Source organism: Alnus glutinosa, chromosome 9, assembly GCF_958979055.1.
Source record: "Alnus glutinosa chromosome 9, dhAlnGlut1.1, whole genome shotgun sequence".
Taxonomy (NCBI): Eukaryota; Viridiplantae; Streptophyta; class Magnoliopsida; order Fagales; family Betulaceae; genus Alnus; species Alnus glutinosa.
The window spans coordinates 15,777,544-15,785,904 of record NC_084894.1 but is presented as its reverse complement, the minus strand read 5'-3'; positions in this window follow the sequence as shown (position 1 = coordinate 15,785,904).

Below are 8,361 nucleotides of genomic sequence, written 5' to 3'. Positions count from 1 at the left end.
ACTTCAAGACGTGAGACCAGGGCAATAAATAGGCCATGTTCTTTGCATGTCTCGGTAAATTTACACAAAGTCAGAACTTGTGTCTCGGTGGTTTTGGTCCCCCAACTGGTAGGACAAATTCCTGCACCTTCATAGGATAGGACTAATTTTTTTCCCTCATACAGGAAGCTGTACATGTTCTTGTAATGATAATATTATACTCTGCAATCAAAAAGCCATGGCCTGCATAAAAGAATATGACACACCTTCATGGGAATATAACATCACACCGCATAGCCTCCCTGTAATTCTTTCCCAAAGAAAAATTCAACAAACACCTTTGTTTTACAAGAATTGTGGTATCTGTTATTTTTTGATTGGCTGCATTCTGTTGACAAACTCACTATCATGTAATGTTGCTATTTTTCATAGGGATGTTGTATATTCCAGAATCTTCAAAATATCTAGAGTTTATCTCTCTAAAATGGAAGGAAGACTTATTATGACAAGTTCAGTGTCACAAGCACGAAGAAGGCTATTTCAGAAGTTCCAGGAAGATTCTGTACAAATTCCAACTCAGAGAAGTCGGATCCTAAGATTCTGTCTAGGCGGCTCTGCCTAGAGTCCAGACACTCTTCAGTCAGCAACGTTTGTCCAGACAACCTAGCAATACCGTCAGGACGCCCATTAGTGTCTAGAAGCTTCAAACAATTCAAGTTTGCATACGTTCGGACGTCATGGAAACATGTCTGAACGCTCTTTTAGAGTTCTAGAAGAATCCAGCATTCAAGTGCATTCGACCAGACGACATGGCAATACCGTCCAAACGCCAGTCGATGTTCGACAAGTAAAAGGATTTCCTTCGTAGACACAGATATGGGAAGATAGCTGTAACCGTTCAGACGACAGGTCTACACCGTCTGGATGCTATCCTTGATAAGGCAAGATGTGGAGAAAAATTGCAACCGTCCAGATGTCAGGGCAACATCGTCCGAACGCCAGTCCTTATTATGGAAATTGCATGCAACTGAAGTGCAACCATCCGGACGCTAGGGCAACACCGTCCGGACGCGGCCTTATTTAGGAAAGAATATCAGTGCTTTATGGAAAGCCAGTTGCACAGTTTACCATCCAGACGGCCTCCGCTTGTGCCCGTACGCCACCTAGAGAAAACCGAATTAGAGTCAATTTTGGTATGTATTATTTATAGAATTCGGTATTGAATTCTCTATAACTTAGACAGGCTGTTTATGGAGATATTGAAGATCTGCTAGCTCTCTAGCTGTTGCCAGTGTGTGATTTGATCAGTTGTAAAGTCTATTTCAGGGAGAAGCCCAAAGGTAAAGGATTCCATTAAAGACCCTTTCAGGTAGGAGTCCTGGTTAGGAGGCGTTCGTGTTGGGTTACACGTCAGAGTTCAAGGTACGACCATTGCATCAAGCGTATGTGAGTGCTACTGCTTTGTAACTAGCTTTTTCTTCTGAATAGTGGATATCCTGGATTTGGCTGCCCCGGACTGGTTTGTCTCTTAACTGAGTTTTCACTTCATCAACAAAATATTTGTCTCCTTTAAATTCCGCATTTAATATTTTGTTACACATTGTTCACACACATAGTTAATTAGAAGTCATATTTTATTTTCAATTGGTATTAGAGCGGGTACTCTCCGTTTAAAGGATTTATTTCCTGAGTATGATCCTTATCTTTTGTGACTTCTATTTTTTTATTATACCTTTTATCATGAATTCTTCTCAGTTATTTGAAGAGAATTCTTATATTAAGCTCGTTAAGGTTTTTGATAAATTAAAAAATGCTAAAAATTTTAAAGTTTATCATAAAGAGCTTAAAAATGTGAAGCAAGAAAAAGAGTCTTTGATTATGCAGTTATCTGATGTTTTGATTGACTCTTTGAAATCTGAGAATACCATATTGGTTAATAACATTGATGCACTAGAGAATAAATTGGAAAAAATTTATAGTGATAATTTGAAAAGCATGCTTTGTATTCATACAGATATTTCTAACAAGCCTGATTTAATTGTTGATGATTTGAGTACTTCTACTTCACATGTTTCTGATTCTGAATTAATGTAACACCCTTAAAGAATATAATATCTTAAAATATTATTTAAGGCCTAATAATAGGAATAATATATATATGAATATTTATGGAACAAATAGTCATCCATTTAGGTATAAATATTTAAAAGATTATATATTTATTGGAAATATAAATGTATGGGTGTTAAAGCGGATTAGAAATTAAACTAAGTCTAAATCAATCGATGGATATTAGAATCGATCGAGCGATTGTTTAGTGTCCCAAAATCAATTGTGCATGGTTGGAATTGATCAAAATGATAGAACGGGAAATCGATCGATCAATTAAATAATAGATCGAGCAATTTAGTTATTTAAGTGTTGAAATGGATGAAAATTTGACTAAGTATAATTGATCAATCGATTATAAAATGGATCAATGGAAATGCGATTGATCATTCTTCAATGTAAAAATGCGATCGATCGACTTTCTGCAGAAATGCAGAATCTCGTCCGAATCAGCTGTCCCTTGATTTTTATCAAATTCTCATCATTTCTTTTGATGAGTCATGGTACAACTCGACACCTTCATGGCCATTGATCAGTTTGTGATCAATCTTAGCCATCCAAACCCTATCATCTTGCTTAGATAAGATTGGATTGAAGATAAGATAAAAAAGATATTATGAAATATAATGATTGTTTAATGAATCATCAAACTTGCCCTCCAAGTTGATTTCCAGCCTTTAGTGAGATCATGGTGGAGCAATCTTGGCTATTAAATCACCTATAAAAAGAACCCATGCTCCCAAATTTCAAGCTTCTAATGCTTGGAAATTCTCTCAAAACTCTCTTGGTTCTTCTTCAATCTCTACAACTCTCTCTTCTCTCTTAATGGTTGCATCATAGAAAATCTAGAGGGCTCTCTCCTCTCCTCTCTCAGTCAGTTAGATCAGAGATAGCAGGGGTTTTCTCCCTTTGGTAAGCTCTTTCTCTCCTTTGCTTGGTTTTGATCACTTTTGTTCAAACAAACAAAGTGAAGAAGTTTACTTCTTCTGCTTCATGTACATATGTATATATCACTCACCAACTCTCTCTTGGATCTTTGCTTTTCGGATTGCGTCAAAGAGAAGAACAAGGATCATCTTCATCACTCTCTCTTGGCCGGATTTGGTGTGTGTGAGTATTGTGGGAGAAGTTCTCTTAATTCCTCTCTTTCTCTTCTTCTCGGGTGCCTTGCAACAAAGAAGAAATAAGGATCTCATCTCTCTTGGGTTTGCTCGTGGCAAGAATCTCTAACTCATCTCTATCTCACGGGCGGTAGAATGAAAGAAAAGGGAAAAGGAAAAGATAAGAAAAGGAAAGAACGTTTTAAGGATAGTAAAACGGATTAAGAAAGAAAATGATATTGTTTTTAGCGTTGTGTTACAAAATATCGCAAAAGATATTTTGAGATATTTTACAAAAATATCCTAAAGATTTTGGATAAGATTCTTATCCTTTAATGATTTAAGTTATGTTTAAAAATAGGGTTTTCAAAGCAGAGTAATTGAAGTATAAATCATGCCGTTGTAATGGCCGAATGAAAAGGAAATATTTTATTAATAAGCAGTTATGCTGCTCAAATGATTTTAAAATGTTATTAGACTTATTTTATATCTCAAATAAATATGCCATTACTTTGCTCAATTAGACTTGTTTTGTAAGGGTAACAATTACTAATTCTTATATCTACTATGATGTATTATGTTTTAAAAGTGAAAAGAATCATTTTTATGGAAAATGGTATTTTGATAATTTGATAATAAACACAGTTATAATGCCCAAATGAAATATGTGACATTATAATTGAAGGATTTTATATACCGTTGTTATGTCAAAATAATAATAGGATTAAAAAAATCAGAAATGAGTATAGGGTTAAAATATATGTTTAGTGAATTATACTAATTCACTATTTGCTTATATTATATATGTATATTGCAGTGATTATATTTGTGAACATTTTCTGAAGCCAGAAGAGATACTATGAGTATTCCACTCACTGAGAATGATACTGAGTCTTTTAATATGATGATATATGGGTTTGTAGATGGTATGCAATTGTTTAGGCATATGTGTAGGTAAGTGTTTTCTAGAATACTTACTAGGAATGTGGTTTGTTTGATTATGCAGTAATGTTGATTATATTGTGGTTGGTATGTGATATAAATGGAATAGCATATTATACTGTCATGAGATATGAATATGTTAATAAGAAGAATTGAAGGTTTAAGTCCTAAGGATGGTTAAAGTCCACAGTAACAAAAGGAGGGTTAAAATCCCCAGTATCAAAAGGAGGGTTAAAGTCCCCGGTGTTCAATAAAGGAAAAAGGATGGTTATAGTACACGATATTAATAAAAGGAAATGTTAAAAAGACTGCATATGATTATGTCATTACATCATGTTATAGTATTGTGTATTGTTAAATGTATCAATATGTCGTTGTATTATGGGATGCAATTGACACACTGTTCCGATAGTATGGGATTGTGGTGTTAACCACAATCACATGCAAGTTTATGCAGGTCAAGACAAAGGACGGAGTCACTAGGATTATTATGTTTAAGGATGAGACATTTGTATTATTATTAAGTGCCGCATGTGGCAGATATATGGTATTTCTGATTGTACTTATTGTATTAGCACTAATGGCTCTTATTTTAATATAATGAGGTAAAGAAAAAAATATATTCCGCTGCCAACTATTTAACTCTGATGACGTCGCAATGACACGTAGAAATCGAAATTTTCACTTATGTCTTTTTGTAAAAAACGGGTTGTTACAATTAGATTGATATTAAGCTTATGATAATAGATATAGCTTGTTTAGAAAATTCTTGCTTAAATAATCATGTGATGCCTAAATCCAAGGAATCAGGTACACAAGGTAAGTTTGTTCCGACTTGTCATAATTTTGTGGGAAGATTGGTCATATTAGACAAAATTGTTATTTGTTGAAATCCCACAGGCCTTGGATTAAGCAGGATGCTCCGAGGAAAGTGATAAGCGCTGAATGTTGCACATTCAAGCCCCTTAACTTGCATATGTTAATTCCTTAGCATTATTATTTGTTTGATTTTGTATTGTTTTAATGTTTTCAGGTTTTAAATAAAGATGCAATTAATTCCATTAATTTTGGACTTAAAGCACGCTTTGAGAAGACCTAGAAGATATGTTTAAACTTAACCAATCATAATAGAATACCTATATGATGTGGTTAAGTTTAATCAAATCAAGTAAAGGAGTAAATCGGAATTTTTCCACTAAGAGTCAAAATCGGATTGGATTCAAATTTGGATTATGCATATGTCTCAGTGTTTGGATCATAACTTTTTCCTCAGATATCGGATTGCAATGAAATTGGTGGTGTTCAAAAGCTAATAAAATATTCAACAAATATGTCAGAAATATCTTTTCTCTAATTCCAATGTTTACTATGCTAAAATTGCCTCGAAATAAAAGACCGCAATTCTTGCCGAATTTGGAATCCTTTTCCTACTTGGATTGAAGTTTCAATCTCCTACTTGGACAAGAAGACTCAAGAGACAATTTTTATAAAATTCCAAAGGCTTCTAGGACTTGTGTGCTCCCTATAAATAGACCCCTAAGCTTCAAGAGAAGGTGTGCTTGGTGCTTGGGCTTGTGCTTAGATTTAGACAGAAAATTCTTCTCGGAGGCCTGACAAGTTGAAGAGGAGAAGAACATGGCAGGAGGCCATCCCAGCACTACGATGAGCGGCTAAATTCCTAATAGGGTGTTGATGGAGCCCTTTCCAAGTAACAATAGTTTAATTGTATTTTAGTTTGGGATTTTCTCTATGCATGATGGTTGTATAACTGTGAGAATTGATTTTAATGTTTATATTCAATCATTATGAATTTCTTATCTTGTCTTAAAAAGTCTTTTATATTGATTGATCTCAATCCTTCATATTTTCTGTGATTATGTGAATGATTGTTATACAACGGTTTTAATTGATATATGATCAAGAGAATTAGATAGACCTTGCCTAGGGAAGACGGATTGTACTACACCCTAGTTTAATGTAATTTAGGTAGACAATCCGTACCAACCGAAGATGGGTTATACTATTCCATTGATTGTGTGTATATCCTATTAAAGACGTAGCTAGTCCATGCCTAAGGAAGACGGGTCGTACCGCATCTTAGTGGTTAGGTGGACGGTCCGTGCCAACCGAAGATGGATTATACTTATTCTTTAGAGGTAATTTCTTGACTACTCGAGTAAGACGAGTCCTATATCATGCATAGTATGAATTTTCCTTGTTAATTTATGATTGACCATTGTTATGTGGTGAGTGGTGAATCCAATCCCCTATTCTTTATCTCATCCCTACTATCTTTAAATTTATGTCTTTTACTTTTATGCATTTATTTTTAGAAAACAAAAACCAAATCAAACATATTTTTAATTAAGTTATATTTAATCTCGATAAGCTTGATAATAATACATACGCAGTCCTTGAGGTTCGACACCCTCTTTATAGCCTTAACCTACAAGGATTCGTCCTATTGCGAGTGGTTATTTATTATTGATATATTTTGGTAAACAAAAGACCACATCAATTTTTGGCGCCGTTGCTGGGGACTGCAAACGGTTATGTTATTAAGTTTTAAAGATTGAATTTAACTTGATTCTCTTTTTTGTTTTAATTTTATTTTATTTTAATTTTGGTTTCTTTTTTTTTCTTTTTTTTTATTTTTTTTTTTGTTTTCAATTTTTGTTTTTATTTTCTTTTGTTATTTTGTTTTATTTTTGTCAATTTAATTCATGTGGGGAGGCATTCCAACCCCCCACGAACCATGTTCATATTGCTATAGTCCTTATCATCATGTTAAAGATTGTCCAACTGCAGGACAATTTTCTAACTATTCTTATGAGCATATGAACACACAGTTCTCTAGACCGAGGAATGAGCCTTACTTTGATTCCTATGACCCGGCATGGAGTAACCAGTCTAATATCTCGTGGCAAGCTCAAGCTCCTGAAAATTATGTTCCACAATTTCATGAACTGTACCATCAGGCATATCCGCAATTCAATGATCAAACGGCCTATCCACCATCTAACTTCCATCCTCCCCACCAGCAATGGCAATCATCTCTATATTGTGCTGACTTTGAGGATAACTGGCAACCTTCTTCTCAGGCTACACCATCACCTCAATCAGATTCTGACGTTCAAGCTCAGATATTGAAACTTATGGGTGAGATCAATCAGAAACTCACTCAGACAGTGACCTCTCTCGGTCAGACATTGAACTCTCACTCTGAATCCATTGCCAAGAGAGAAGCTCACGAAGAGGAGCCATCTCCCATCTACTGGCTTCCACAACAACAATCTCAACAGGAACAATATACTCCTCAATTCTCTGCCGAGATAGAAGCCAAGATGGATGCTCACGAAGAGGAGCCATCTCCCATCTACTGGTCGCCACAGCAGCAATCTCAGGCTGAACCACCTCCTCCGATGAGTTCTAACTTTCAAGATCAGATGATGAAATTTATGAGCAAGATGGATCAAATAAGAGACTCTCAAACTCAGATTATGAAGTCTCACCAGGAAAATATACCCCTCAATTCTTCACCGAGATGGAAGCCAAGATGGATGCTAACTTTGAACAAATCATGAACCACCTCAATAGAGAAGAAGAAGAGCTTCAAAGACAGTCGGTGGCCAATCTTGATGGACACTACATGGTGAATGAGAGTACTTCTTATCATGAGCAAGCCATCACTACAATGAAGAATGGAGATGTGGTCGAGACTCATGTGGAAGAGATGAAAGAGGAGCAAATTGAGGCCCCACAAGCTCTACATCGGGCAAAAGGCGAGGAAGTGAGCACTGAGGCTCCTTCATCATCCACTCTTATCCTCAAGACGCCATATGAACCCCGAGCCCCTATTGCTTGTGATTTACCAAGAGGTCAGGAGAGTAGTTTGTTAGGGATATTAAAAGAGCAAAAAGAGACTATCAAGGTAGAAAACCTCCTTGTGTATTCTCCTCATTCTATTCCAGTTCATGATTCCCTTCCGGATGAGAAACTACTTAAGAATACTCAGAGGGATCTACCTCGATATGCGGGTATTCGAAATTACCTTTCTGTAGGTAAAATTTATTCTCTTTGGTCCAAGAGAAGAAAAGATTGGTGCTTCAAATTTAAATTTAAGGGTCAGAGAGCATTGAGCGCATCAAGGATGTGGATTCCGTTGGCTTGGCAGATCCCACATATTTTTACTAAATTGAGTCAGCTTCATTGGTTTGAGCACAGGCCTTGT